Source organism: Vanessa tameamea, chromosome 16 (assembly GCF_037043105.1).
Source record: "Vanessa tameamea isolate UH-Manoa-2023 chromosome 16, ilVanTame1 primary haplotype, whole genome shotgun sequence".
NCBI lineage: Eukaryota > Metazoa > Arthropoda > Insecta > Lepidoptera > Nymphalidae > Vanessa > Vanessa tameamea.
Genome location: NC_087324.1, coordinates 4173009 through 4186849, shown reverse-complemented (window position 1 = coordinate 4186849; position 13841 = coordinate 4173009). Strand labels below are relative to the sequence as shown.

The following is a 13841-nucleotide window of genomic DNA, read 5'->3' as shown; positions in this document are numbered from 1 at the left end:
TATTAATTTATAAACAAAAATCAGTGCAAATATCTTTTTCGGATTTCTTGACAGAAACACTGAATAATATACTATTGGTCCGACCTAGGATCCGAAACGAGGCGCTTGTTATTATATACTACTACACTAAGAAAAAAAAAACTCTCTGCATGTATTAAAATCGTTTTCATTCTTATACCAAGGATTAACTTTTTGGTAGTAGCAGAAAACTTTGAAATTATTCGTATTGTACTAACTGTATATAGATCACATATATTTTATGAAAATTAAATAAAAAAAGAGGCTTACTCACAGACTACAAAAAAATCTGTCTTATTGGTAATTCGACGTATTCCCGTTAGGGGGTAATAGGGGTGACTATTTGCGATAATTTTAACACCCCCATATGCATGATGCAAAAGTGAACCATTTTTGAGTTATGACGATTTTTAGCTTTTTTACCAAAAACCCTGTATAATAATTATATGGCTTTCTAAATATAATTACAAAGTACCATTGATTACAAATAGTACTGATATTATTAAAAACATATTATATAAACATTACGTAACATCTTATTTGACGTATAAAAAAAAAAGCCAGTAATGTTCAGTTACGAAATAGGCTTAAATGTATGATATTTACCTCAACTCAACGCCAAATGAACCCGTATCAAAAACATGTCAAAGAATATTCCAGAAGTTTCGTGTTCGTACTTACATTCGACTAAAGGGAAGAAAGAATGTATTTTTTTGTAAACATCTTAACATTTGATGACAATATTATAAATATTTATGTATATATGTATATATATCGACGTTGATATAATATAGGCTACCTATTAGAACAATAATTACATACATTATAACTCTCAATAAAATAGTCTAAGCCTTATAATTAAAAATAAAATAGTACAGAACAAATTTATATAACTGTTTTAAAATAGTTTTTATTAGCATTAAAACAGTATCAAGGCTGTAATAAAAGAACGAACGACGTATGTAACAGAGCTGGTGACAGGACACGTCGGAATAGGAAAAAGTTAACAGCAAAACTTGGACGATACAGGAAACGCTCAGGAGACATACGTTTGTCTGTCTAGAACACGAACTTTTATAAATTTTCATGAAACATTTGAACTAAGGAAGTTAATGAATTAATTCCGTTCAAAATTATATATTGGAAGTTGAATACCAAATATAATGACAATTTTAGAATATGATTCGTGTCATAGAATGTAGACAATATATTATTTATTAATCATAATGAAAGTACGTAAACTTTTCATGTCAATATCATTTTGACGTAAAAGCACGACGTACATGGTAAGCTGTCAGTCAAAGTGTACAAACTTTATTGTTCTATATGTTATGCAGTTTTTGATGCAATGTTGAAATGATTACAGACTTGCCGTAAAAATACTGCAACGTTGATATTTGATTTATATACACAAGCCAAAAGACCGAGAGATTTTCATTTATCTGACTGAGAAGTTTAATTACCGATTTACACATTTCTAACTTTTAAAAATGACGAAATCCTATATAAACTTTTATCCAAAGTTTTGTCTGCTTATTTGAATTTTGAAAGATGTTCTCTTTTTTTTTACTTTCCAAAACAAATCACTGTGAAAAATTTCATCCTATTAGATCTGTCGTATTTTGTGCGTTGTTGGTCAGTCAGATATATTAAAATTTTATTAAGGAAATATTATGCTATAACTTATGTTCCAGGCAATATATCACATAACAATTTTGTAGTGATAAATCACTGTAAACAGTTTTGTAATGTCAAAAAATATTGGGCCCTGTTTTATCATTAAAAATATTTCAAAAAAACTTATCTTAAATATATATAATTCAAGTAAAACACTTGAACTTCCATCGATTACATCTAGATCTAGAAATATTAAGAAGAACATTAGGTAGCTTAATATGTAACTATTAAAGTCATTGCTTGTATGAATAATGGATACTTGCACAGCGGCGACTACGAGTAATTTCAAAAAAATATAATAAAAGGAATGAATGATATAAGTAATCATAGTATCTTTTTCAATATTATTGAATTAAGTTACTATAGCTAATGTGTCACCTGATGACAACCTCCGTGGTCGAGTAGTGTGTACACCGGTTCTCATGGGTACGCCACTCCGAGTTCCCGGGTTCGATCCCCGGCTGAGTCGATATAGAAAAAGTTCATTAGTTTTCTATGATGTCTTGGGTCTGGGTGTTCGTGGTACCGTCGTTACTTATGATTTCCATAACACAAATGCTTTAGCTACTTACATTGGGATCAGAGTAATGATGAGATGTTGTCTAATATATATTTATATATATCATAGTCGAGATGGCAGGACAATGCTAACGTTAACGTTGATGATACGCAGTTATAACTGCCCTTAGATATTAGCGCTGTATTAAACACCTTTCACATACGCCACCAGTCTTGGGAGTTATAGCATCGTAGCTCCTGTCCCTTGTATATAGAATATCACCTTCAAGTAATGATCAAAGCCATATCACGAATATGAGTAAATATTTCATAGAGCATTAAAGGTATAATGCAATCTTAATTCTAGATTGAATACCATACAAGTCAAACTAATGTGTCAAAGGAAAAAGGAAATTTGTGAGAACTTCGTTCGCATCTTACTCGTGTGATGTTGAAAGCCGACTAACTGTGATACGCTCATTTGATATGTGTATATGCTATAATTATAACGATACTGAACTTTCATTTATCAATTTCTGAGATACATTCACGATTGTATTCTAAGGTGAAATAGTGATCAGGTAAAAAAAAAAAAATTACTAATTTTATAATTAATAAAAAAAAATTAGATATATTTATTAATGTCCCTTGCTTACTTTATTCGTCGAGTTATCCTGAACATGTTAAGGAAATATTCAATTCGACATAGTCACGTGACTTAAACGCTCATGATAACAATGAAACCGTAGTCTTTTTGATATATAATTATAAAACTATTCCATGAAACGCCTTAATTAAGGTTAACTACTTAAATAACGTAAGAGAATTTAGAACATTTAATTATTGAAACAATTATACGCTTAAAATCCTACAGGTACATTTAAATTGTCATTTTACACGTCTATTAAGTCGATTAAACTATAAAGTTACTTTCGGTTCGAAATATACATTCTATGTAGCATGAAACTTTCGTTACAATTTCGTATTAAATGCTCTAAATTTTTAGGTAACACAATCAAATATTTATATACTAGAATTATTGGTTACAAAACATTTTTATATTATTTAAAATCTTATTATTAATTAATTTCGAAAATATACTTTGTGAGTGAAAGATTTGTTTTTAAAATATATGTAACAGTGATCCACCAACCCGCATTGGAGCAGCGTGGTGGAATATGCTCCAAACCTTCTCCTCAAAAAAGGAGAGGAAGCCTTAGCCCAGCAGTGGGAAATTTACAGGATGTTAAATGTTAAATTAAATGGAAGTGAACCTGCGGCTTTACTCGCGCCAAATTTATAAAACACAAAATTCCAAGCCCCTTTTTACCCCCTTAGGAGTGGAGTTTCGTAAAATATTTTATTAGCGGATGTCTACATCCTGTAAGGAAACTACCGGCCAAATTTTAAGTTTGTAGATGTTATAGTTTCTGTGATTTCGTGATTAATCAGTGAGTGGTATTTTGCTTGTATATATATTTACCTATATACTTTTAATTATATGTTTTCTATATAATATTTTTATAAATTTGTTATATATTTTCTACATTATATTATATACTTTATATTGTATTATATTTTGTATTTGTATATTTTCATATTATATATTTTTAAATACGATAGATATAATTACGAAACATGAAAATAATCAAGTCATTATTTATGCGTGATTACATGCGTGTCAAATTCAAAAGACTACTGAGCTAACAAACCGATCGTTCTCACTCAGTGATCCTGGATTAAAGGCGATAATTATATTATTATACGTTGCACGCCAATCTTTAGTCACGACAAATGATGTAATTATTGCGATGTTTAACATTAGATTAATCCAAATTAAGTAGTGAATATTTTATGTATTCCGTTTTCTAATATAGACGCATTCACCTACCACGTAAGTAATAAAAAAAATCGTGGAAACATATTGATTATAAGGAACCGACTACTTAAACTTTAACTCGCAAGTGTCCGTTTTATGTTAACCATCTATTATAACGGTTAAATAAAAATGATGTTTTTTTTCCAAATATTTAAAAAATCTAAATTATATTTTATTAAATAGTCGTCAAACGCGCGAAATCACTTGATGGAAAGTGATTACCACCGCCCATAGACATCTCGAACAGATGAGTTTTCTCCGTATTTCAATTGCTTTTATTACCATCCATTTGTTTGCAATATATTTCGCTTGACATCCTCATAAGTGTCTATTTATTTTGCTATTGACATCAGTGGAGTTAATATCATCGTATTATTTTATTATTTTCGTATATGGCATACTATTGTATGTACATAAGATTGTATTGATTACAAAAATGCGTGGGGTCAGTATCCATTAATTTTCATGCAAGATATTTAAATATAATTATTGATTAATTCGCGTATATGGATATACAAACTGTTTGTTTCTGGTTCACAATGACTAAACAGAGCTGTAAATTTATAATTAAATTATAAAATGACCATTCAAAAGTTTTCGAAGTGTATAAATAATATAATATGAAATAATTCGATTTTCATTCGATTTAATAAACTCGGATTATGTCAATCTGTGAAGAACTGGATTAGCATCTCAATTACTTTAAAACCATTTAATTTTCCAAATTTTCGTTCAAAAATTTTGGTTAATTATTAGTTATTCCTTATATTAGTTATTATCGCCGTAAAATGTCTGGATTCGAATTTGGATTTAGAATCGATTTTATTTTATTAAGAATCGACTCTAACGAAATTATGTATTCATAATTATTTAATCTAAAACTCTTATTACTTATTGAAGCTAGTGGATGATTGACATCATAATACAAGTAAATAATATTTGACATTATCCTAATCAAGAAAAAAAGTCAATAAAATTGATAATAAATTATTATTAGTTTCATCAGCTACTTATATACACAATCACAAAATAGGTCAAGACACTAAACCAAGTCAATATCGAACATTATTCCACCAAGAATTCTTAAAGTGTAAAGGTATATTCACTTATTTTTAATGTATGTATTTACGTATAGATGCTGAATTACCATTGAAAAGCTTACGTGAGTAATGAGATAAGATCAAAGCTCCTTTTGAATCATGATTCTCTCGACATCGAGCTGAAATTTTTAACTCGACTGTTAAATTTACCGTGTAAGTATTAGGTAGCGCCTGGGTCTTTGTGCGCATGAATGTCTCGTTGTTTTATTTATTACTTAGTTTAATAACATTTAACCAATTTAAAGACGATAGTTATTACGTCCTAAAATACGCAATAAATCCGTAAGGTTTATTTTCGTTGTTTATTTTGTGATATAAGTATGTGGATAGTCAAATAGATAGTTTGATGGTAAGTGGTCACCACTGACCATAGTCATTGACACTTTAAGAAATATTAACCAATAACCATTCCTTACATCGCCTTTTTGCCACCAACCTTAGGAACTAAGATGGTACGTCCCATGTGCCTTGTATTACTCCCCCGGAATACAACAATACTAAATATTTCTATGTGGTGGTAGATATGATGTGTTCACATATTCTACCACCTTGGCTTTAATTAAATATTTCTGGTACCATTCACATTTAACATATTTTCGGGCTAAACAGAACTTTTTAGTATAGTTATTATCTGGTTTGGAGGGTGGGTTGAAGCCAGTGTAACAGTGCCAATGTCAAATAACCATGCACTACCAGATTGACTATCTGCCAGTCCATCTTTCAATATAAATTTTATGATATATATTTGATATATTTATTTATTTATTTAATATGGAACTCCAACACAGGTACATATGTAATACAAAAAATACAAGTTTAGACAATAAAATACTAAATGTACCTCCAATTATAGGAGAACACAACATAAATAAATATTATGATAGGAAATAATGAATTATACACAATTGTACTATTTGTATATGAATACTTTTATCAAAATATATGAATATATTTTTTAACAAAGAATTTTAATGTAGATTTTTTTCTAATTTGTAGGTAGGTCATTGAGACATTGAGATGGAGTCAAATATCCGATGAATAATGAAGAAAGATATCGACACTCGTTCCAACGGTCGTTTGATTCAGATAAAACTAAAATAAAATTCGTAATATTGCAGAAGCGATGTCACAATAAAAGCAGAATAGTAATATTATCACTGATGTATATATATATATGTATATATATATCGCAAATATGAAAATATAAGATGATCTAAGTGAGGTCGCCAAAATAGGTAAGTCGCCGGTCTGTATATTTTATTTGTATTCCATCTAATAGCTTTGAGAATTACAAAAATATTAGAAGTGTACTAGTTATATAATAGAAAGATAATATGAATTTCCTTTCACACAGAAGAGACTATTCGGCTCGAAAAATAGAAATGACGCTGTTAAAAATATAGTAAGCCAAAAAAATATTCAGCTTGGATTGACCGCATATCGGAAATGAAATAAAATATCACTTCAATTGCATCTGTTTATAAACGCTCCATCTTAATGTGAGCGTGAGTTATTTTACACACACATACAAACGACATTGTCGTATAATTTTGATGAAATAAAGATATCAGTTATCTTTAACTAAAGATATGACAGGAGTTAAACTATCACTCATTCATTCATTCATTCATTCATTAATATTGTTATTGGCATGTGTCCGTAACCAAGGTTTGAGAGAAACACTAAAATATGAACTAAATTTAAATTTGTTTAATATTGGTGCTTTTAATTCTATCCTTAGTAACCCTACGAGTGTTTCAGCAATTAAAATTTATGAATTTGTTAGTGATTCTCTCAAACTGATTTAGTCATAATTTTTGGACCAATTTTGATTTAATTTAGCGTGTAACGATGGGGCCGACATATAGGCTGCCTAAAAAGGCCCCTTAAAAGTACTAGAATTAAAAAAAAAAAAACTATCACTCATATTATATACTCAGTATATAAATAATTATGTTCCCATATACGTTATTAATACATAATAAAAATAAATATATTCGATGTTTGTTTAAAAAAAAAGGAAACAAATATTAAGCCCAATCTTAATAAAGGTAATACTAAAAAACACAATAAAATAAAGTAATTCCCATTTTGAAACAATTGTGAAACGAATCTTTTGTTAACTTAAGTAATAGCAAAAGTTTTAATTGTTGCTCGCAGTTGTTTGTTTTTATCACGAACATTTTTAAAGTAAATTTGAATGGTACGAAGTCTTTTTGATAGCTACTCTTTTTTCCTTATCAAATTTTAATTATTGTTTCTGAAGTAAGCTCTGTAACGTTTAAAAAATGTTATATATATTTAATTATTGTTTCTAAAGTAAGCCCTATAACGTTCAAAATCATCATATATATTATTATTAACGTGATAAGTTACATGTATAGAATAAGACATTTGATTAAAACTTGGAATTAATCTATTGACATCATTTGGAAATTGCCAAACACGCATAAATTATTTCGCCAAATTTATTCATAGTAAAATAAAAAAGATAGACATTTCGGCGTTAACAGCTAACTAGAACCGCTCAGGGTAAAATCGACTGACGTTATCTTAACACACCATTAGACCGAAACGCTTAACGTACCGTAGAATAAAACGAAATAAAATTGTGGGTACTGTTTCCTAACCATTTACGGCGCACTTTTTATGTCCGCATTACAGTTTACCTGTGCTATTATCCTCGCTATAACGTCCTTTTTTCGTTAAAAAAATAATAATTAATATAATTCACTGCAATTATTATAACACTGCACAATCACTGGGTACATTTTATTTTTTCGTTAAATAACGAGTTTTACGAGTCACTGTGGGACAGCTACGAGATCACGTAGCGCGTAGCGTACGTCTATCTCGCTACGATGCCGCGGTGGTACTGCCTACGGTGAACTACAATCCGACGCTACTCTTTAGTTTAGATTTCTCGTAGCACAGATTTCACAATCAATAGACTTACGAATTTTGAGTATATGATTACATTAATATTATAACATGACTTGTTCGTGTGTCATTGAATTATAGAAAATTGTTTTGGCTTTGATTAACAATTTACGATCAAAATACAATTGATACAAATAACAGGCTTCACTTACTTCAAGTAAATCTTATAAAATATTTTAGTTTTTGAAAGTTGCAATAATAATAAGTTATATATACTTTGCTCCGTAATCCTCCGTGCTACGCATATCCGTAATTGTGTAAATTACTTTTTAACATCTTATATACATATTATAATGTTTTGTGTATATATGTATATGATAATTACGATTATTTTCGATATCGTTTATGTTATTATATATAATATTGAAAAAGAAACAATTAGATCATGCGTATTTGATTATTGAAATACAAAAACTGTGTTTTGTCAAACAAACTTCAACCATGATAGTAACTTTATCAAAACTTATAGATAACCGGTTATTATAACAAAAAAAAATGTATTTCTATACTTTATGTCTTCAGAGCAATATTTCGAGACAGAACACATATTTGTTTATAGGTATCGTATCAAATTGTCTATTAATGTTTTCATTTGATGACGGACACGCGCGTTTGTGTTCATTTAAAATTTCTTGCAAGCTATAGGTGAAATAGGGCGTTTCAGTATTTTAAAATTTTAGCTTCATTAAAGGCAGAAATGTGAGCGGAAAATTGTAATGCTCGTATTTGTATTTATCATAAAGAGTCTTTTACTTTGTCATTGTTATTCGATATGCCTGTTTTGTTTGTAAATTGACAACGCACTCTACCAAGGTAGTAGATGCTTATTCACGTTCCTTATGATACAAAATATATCACTTTTAATAATGTCGACCTCATAAACAAAATATTAATTCTTCTTCTTATTATATTATATGAATTTGCTTTTAATTTTGATGGTTTCAATTTCTCTACCGCCAATTACAAAACTTAGTATTGTTGGTTTTCGTTTTTAAGGGTGAGTGGGCTAGTGTACCTACAGGCACAATGCACATAAAACTTAGATCTTTAGATTGATGGCGCAATGGTAACGTAAAGAATTATTAAAATTTCGTACAGTACCAATTCCTCGGGATACCAAGGACTCGCCTACCAAGGATATAAAAAATAGTATTATTTACAAAATTTGTCATCCATTTTGCTTTTCAATCGAGAAAATAATTTTGACGATCCGTAGATTAAAGATTTCAGAGGGTTGATTGTTTGATTTACTTCCGATGAAATTAAAATCCTTCAATTTTTTTTGTAGATTTTAGAGGAAATTATTGTAAAATGTATTGTATATATGTATGTATTTTATTACAACATTGAACCTAAGGTAACCAGATTACTATAAAATTGGAAATAAGATATATATTTGTACCTACATAAATGCTTTTATTTCGTTAAATAAACACATTTCTTTAAAATAATCTCAAAAATAACTTCAGAGATATAATAGCACGTATTTTAATAAAGTGACTAATCAATTATTTTTTATTTTGAAATCGTTACGAAAAACTCTAATGATAAAATGTTTGAATTCCAAGTTTTTATTTAGCAAACACTTAAAACATCGCACCGAGCCATCGATCGGTTCATAGTCAGCCAGACTTATTGTTAATGCCTACATCTTACTGCAAGTCGTAAAAGTAGTCTGCTGCGTTTCAACAACATTTAATGACAGTTACAGACTAAATATTTTTATTTTTTATCTTAAACTATAATAATGATAACGGAACTTTGAAAACTGGGTGAACACGTTTTTATACAAAGTTCAAACTGGAAGGGAGAAATAAGGCGAAAGACCAGCGGTGTTTACGCACTTTCCTAGGCACGGAAATGTAACGCTGAACTTTCTGAAAAGCTTTCAGGCTTCTACTTAGAAATTTTCATTGGAAAAAATCAATACATTTTATCGAATGATAAGCTCACTAGCCTCTCGGGTAACTAGTCTCGGCTTGAAAAAATAAGTTTATTAATTATTTACTCATAAGCACTATTCATGATTTTGTCCTCACCTTGTCATTTTAAGCAGAAGAGATCGCTGTAAGTAATAAGGCCACTTATTTTTTTTATGGCATAGGTTGGCGGACGAGCATATGGGCCACCTTATGGTAAGTGGTCGCCACCGCCCAAAGAATATGGCGCTGTAAGAAATATTAACCATTCCTTACATCGCCTATGCGCCACCAATCTGGGGAACTAATATGTTATGTCCCTTGTGCTGATGATGAATGATGCCAATCGTGATCCACCTTATGACGTAGAGCTTCTCCAGTCTCCCATAGCAATCTCCTTTTAGTTGAGTTCCCCGATATTAAATAAAGAGTAGAACTCAATACTCACGGCAAAGATAAGAGAAAAACATTAGCGACGGAAAAGTTTAATGCAAATTGAACCTTATTTTCATTATAAATTAAAACATGTCATAAAGATCAACTGTATGACTTCATAACTCGTACTAATACCATACAATACCTTTATATTACCAATCACGTAAATTATGTAAGTATGACCCGGGTATTATCTGTGTACAGTCAAAGCAGTGCAAAGTCTACGCAAAGACACGCAAATTTCTCTCGAACCAATTTCTGTAGCAAGGTCACAGTTAGACGGAAATGAAATAATTTCCTAATAAATTAAATTCGTTCGCCATTCGTCACTCCCACTTATACTTCCGTTGTGCAGAATACCAAAATGGCCGACATTTCAAAAACAATTAGCTGACAGACAATTGAATGTGAATCAAATACGAAACTCGTTTCGAATTTCCTTTATCGTTCGTACTTGTATGTATTTTCCGATGGAACTAAACGTGACATGAACGAACTTTTTTTTTTTAATTTTCAGCTATTATTATAAAGACCATGGTTGCAAGTCATTGGAACATAAACATAATTATGAACTATTTATTTATTGAATATATAAAAACATATATTATCAAATAATTAGAATTGTTTGTACGACATGTGTTTACTGCGAGTGTTCAATGGCTAGTTGGTATGGCTGAAGATTATATGGTCAAGGGTTGTAGTCTTGTTCTTTATTAGTATAATTACAACACCATACATCGGAAATTATTTTATGAACTGTTTGGCCCTTGTCTGGCACTCTGGTCGTGTTGAATTGTTGTCGCATTTAACTATGAAAAGAGAATGAACCAGTGCAAATGTGTCCCGTGACACGATGACATCTTATGATTAAATAAATATATATGACGCTTTACGATTATTTGTTTAACAAAACCTTGTCAAAATATCAACCTAATTATTCTGTTCAAAGTAATAAATGTTACATAGTAATGTTTTTCGATAATACAAAGCGTGGCCCTGTGGCGCAATGGATAACGCGTCTGACTACGGATCAGAAGATTCCAGGTTCGAATCCTGGCAGGGTCGTGATTATATTTATTTTACTATGAAATCATATCATTATTTTAAGCACATCGTTCCATTTAGTTTTCTTGTGTTTCTTAAAAGTAATGCGATAAGTAATTCAAAGATTTACTATCAATGCCATTTAATTAAACAAAAAAGTATCACAACAATTTTTTTGTGTAAAAATAATACCCTATTTTATTTTTTACATGTTATACGAGAAAAGAATATTTTGCTATTTTAAATCCACTTAAATGATCAAGAATATCGAAATATAATATTACTGTTGTCTGGACTGCCCTAGAGAACATTATGTTATGTTATTTTACATTTTCTAGTGCACACGGCCCTGAGGCGCAATGGATAACGCGTATTACTACTGATCAGAAGATTCCAGGTTCAAATCCTGGCTTCATATTTTTAGCAATAAAAACTATCAAAGTTGGTGTCGTCTTTAAAGCGATAAACTTATTCGTGCTCTCGTTATTATAAATTTATAAAATCCCTATATGTTTGCTCTAGTGGTTTGCTTGTTTGACGGCTTCAAATGCCTATCGTTAATGAAATATATTGATTTTTTTGACAATCGGCCGCGTTACCCTTCTGTGGTAAGCAGCAAAAACCATTGTCGCAGCTATTGGTCCAGCGCCTGTCAACTCTCCTGTCCTATCGGATTGTAATACTATCGTACTTTGAATATGAAGGAATAAAGATGGCACTTGTGTTTGCGCAAACGTTCATAAACCTGTATTTAGTTAATCTCCTTAATTAAGAAAGAAAAGCTTATATAGGACACGGCACAATTATAAAAAGTATATGAAAAAAAAAACAAAAACAAAAAAGGAAACAAAATATAAGAAAAAAAAGATTTGGTAATCAATTATAGTAATCGTGTCCTAAATAGGTGTACCATTCAACTTCCAAGTTGGGTTCCAAAAACCCAACGCTCTTTTTCAATGGTACCCTATGTGTAGCTATGACGGGCTGTGACAATCTATATTAATATTTAATACAAATACTTAAACATAAAATAACAATATACTAAATGGCAGTAATAGCCGAAATTAATTAGGAAGATGAATAATTTGACGCGCTGGTTTAAAAAAAAATGTGTTTTATTGAAAGTCGTAATAATATGCTACTATGATTTATTCGTTTAATAAACTAATTATGAATACAAACTATGGTGTGCTCAAAATTATGAAATGCGTAAATAATTAAATATTTTAATTTGAAAATTGAAATTACCAGGGACCTTGAATTGGTTTAGCTTTGCCTTAACTGGTTCATTTATTGTCTACGTCATTTCAATAGATAGTAAATTCTATATGATGGGTCTGGATCAAATATTATCAACAAGGCCCTGTGGCGCAATGGATAACGCGTCTGACTACGGATCAGAAGATTCCAGGTTCGAATCCTGGCAGGGTCGAATACAAGTTTTTTAATAAATGAATGAAAAATATATACTAAAATTAAATTTTAAACATTTTTAATTACTTTTTTCTAAAATGTTATTTTCTATATAATATTCAATTATCACATTCTTGAATTAGAGCTACGTCTCTTCTGAGTTGGACAAAAGCACGAAGTCCACCTTACATTTGCAGTCTGGTGTCGCCACTGTCTTTGTAAGTCGTTCCATCTAGCTGAAATCCTACTTCAATGCTTTTGTCCGTCCACGTGGACTTCACCACAGTACTTTTCCAATTTAAAAGCTATCACTCAAGCATATTATATAAAGTAAATGTTATTATAAAATACAATTTGACTAATATATATATTCTACAATGAAAATCAAAGGTTTTGATGAGATATATAATTAGTGTTTACACTTTATAAGATATGTTACCTACATATTATGTATAGAAGGCTGATTGTTTTAAAAAAAAATGAATTCCTTGTGTTACGGTTATAAACTTTGTGATAATCAATTTATATAATAATATATATAGTATCGTTTTACATAAGATGGATCATTGAGAACCGTTATCAACAAGGCCCTGTGGCGCAATGGATAACGCGTCTGACTACGGATCAGAAGATTCCAGGTTCGAATCCTGGCAGGGTCGAGTAAGAGTGTTTAGTATTTTTAAATAAAAATATGGTTTTTAAAATTATATTTTAATTATACTACACTAATTATGGGTAGATATAAAAATTTAATTAAAACATTGCTTGCGCTCAATAATATATTCAATCTTTATGTTGCTATGGCAACAGAAAGAATGCAGCTCTTTACTAAAAAATATCTACAATCAACAAACACTCTAAGTTGCCTATTTAATACTTAAAGCAATGTAAAAGTAACCGGTTAAATGGTTTACGTTA

At 30.1% G+C, this 13841-nt stretch overlaps 1 protein-coding gene and 3 non-coding genes across 10 annotated transcripts in view; 3 read left to right on the top strand and 1 right to left on the bottom strand.

Moving 5' to 3' along the window:
• LOC113394008 (collagen alpha-1(XXIII) chain-like) overlaps positions 1-8038 on the bottom strand; it is a 66730-nt gene extending 58692 nt beyond the window's left edge. For 4 of the 7 annotated variants that reach the window (XM_026631171.2, XM_026631174.2, XM_026631172.2 and 1 more), the window contains exon 1: positions 7842-8038. The gene's annotated coding sequence lies outside the window, so the exon portion shown is untranslated. Of the gene's footprint in view, positions 1-7759 lie in introns of all 7 variants that reach the window. The other 3 variants (XM_064217391.1, XM_064217392.1, XM_064217390.1) reach the window with 2 other exon arrangements.
• Positions 8039-11458: 3420 nt separating this feature from the next.
• On the top strand, positions 11459-11531 carry Trnar-acg (transfer RNA arginine (anticodon ACG)). Its single transcript has one exon. It is a non-coding gene; the product is annotated as a tRNA-Arg (tRNA).
• Positions 11532-12869: 1338 nt separating this feature from the next.
• Trnar-acg (transfer RNA arginine (anticodon ACG)) lies at positions 12870-12942 on the top strand. The gene has a single exon. It is a non-coding gene; the product is annotated as a tRNA-Arg (tRNA).
• Positions 12943-13509: 567 nt separating this feature from the next.
• On the top strand, positions 13510-13582 carry Trnar-acg (transfer RNA arginine (anticodon ACG)). The gene has a single exon. It is a non-coding gene; the product is annotated as a tRNA-Arg (tRNA).
• The last annotated feature ends 259 nt before the right edge of the window (positions 13583-13841 follow it).